At 35.4% G+C, this 319-nt stretch overlaps 1 protein-coding gene across 1 annotated transcript in view; it reads left to right on the top strand.

The window, feature by feature from the left end:
• The window catches only part of DCX (doublecortin), a 111,590-nt gene that overhangs the window by 92,476 nt on the left and 18,795 nt on the right, over positions 1-319 (top strand). The gene's annotated exons all lie outside the window — the stretch shown is intronic.

The following is a 319-nucleotide window of genomic DNA, read 5'->3' as shown; positions in this document are numbered from 1 at the left end:
ATGATTAGTGATGTTGAGCATCCTTTCCTGTGTTTGTTGGCAATCTGTATATCTTCTTTGGAGAAATGTCTGTTTAGGTCTTCTGTCCATTTTTGCATTGGGTTGTTTGTTTTCTTGATATTGAGCTGCATGAGCTGCTTTTATATTTTGGAGATTAAACCTTTGTCAGTTGCTTCGTTTGCAAATATTTTCTCCCATTCTGAAGGTTGTCTTTTTGTCTTGTTCATGGTTTCCTTTGCTGTGCAAAAGCTTTTAAGTTTCATTAGGTCCCATTAGTTTATTTTTGTTTTTATTTCCATTTCTCTAGGAGGTGGGTCAA

The sequence above is a fragment of the Physeter macrocephalus genome, chromosome 21, assembly GCF_002837175.3.
Source record: "Physeter macrocephalus isolate SW-GA chromosome 21, ASM283717v5, whole genome shotgun sequence".
Lineage (NCBI taxonomy): Eukaryota > Metazoa > Chordata > Mammalia > Artiodactyla > Physeteridae > Physeter > Physeter macrocephalus.
The sequence above is the reverse complement of the archived record's forward strand: the minus strand, read 5'-3'. Positions and strand labels throughout refer to the sequence as shown.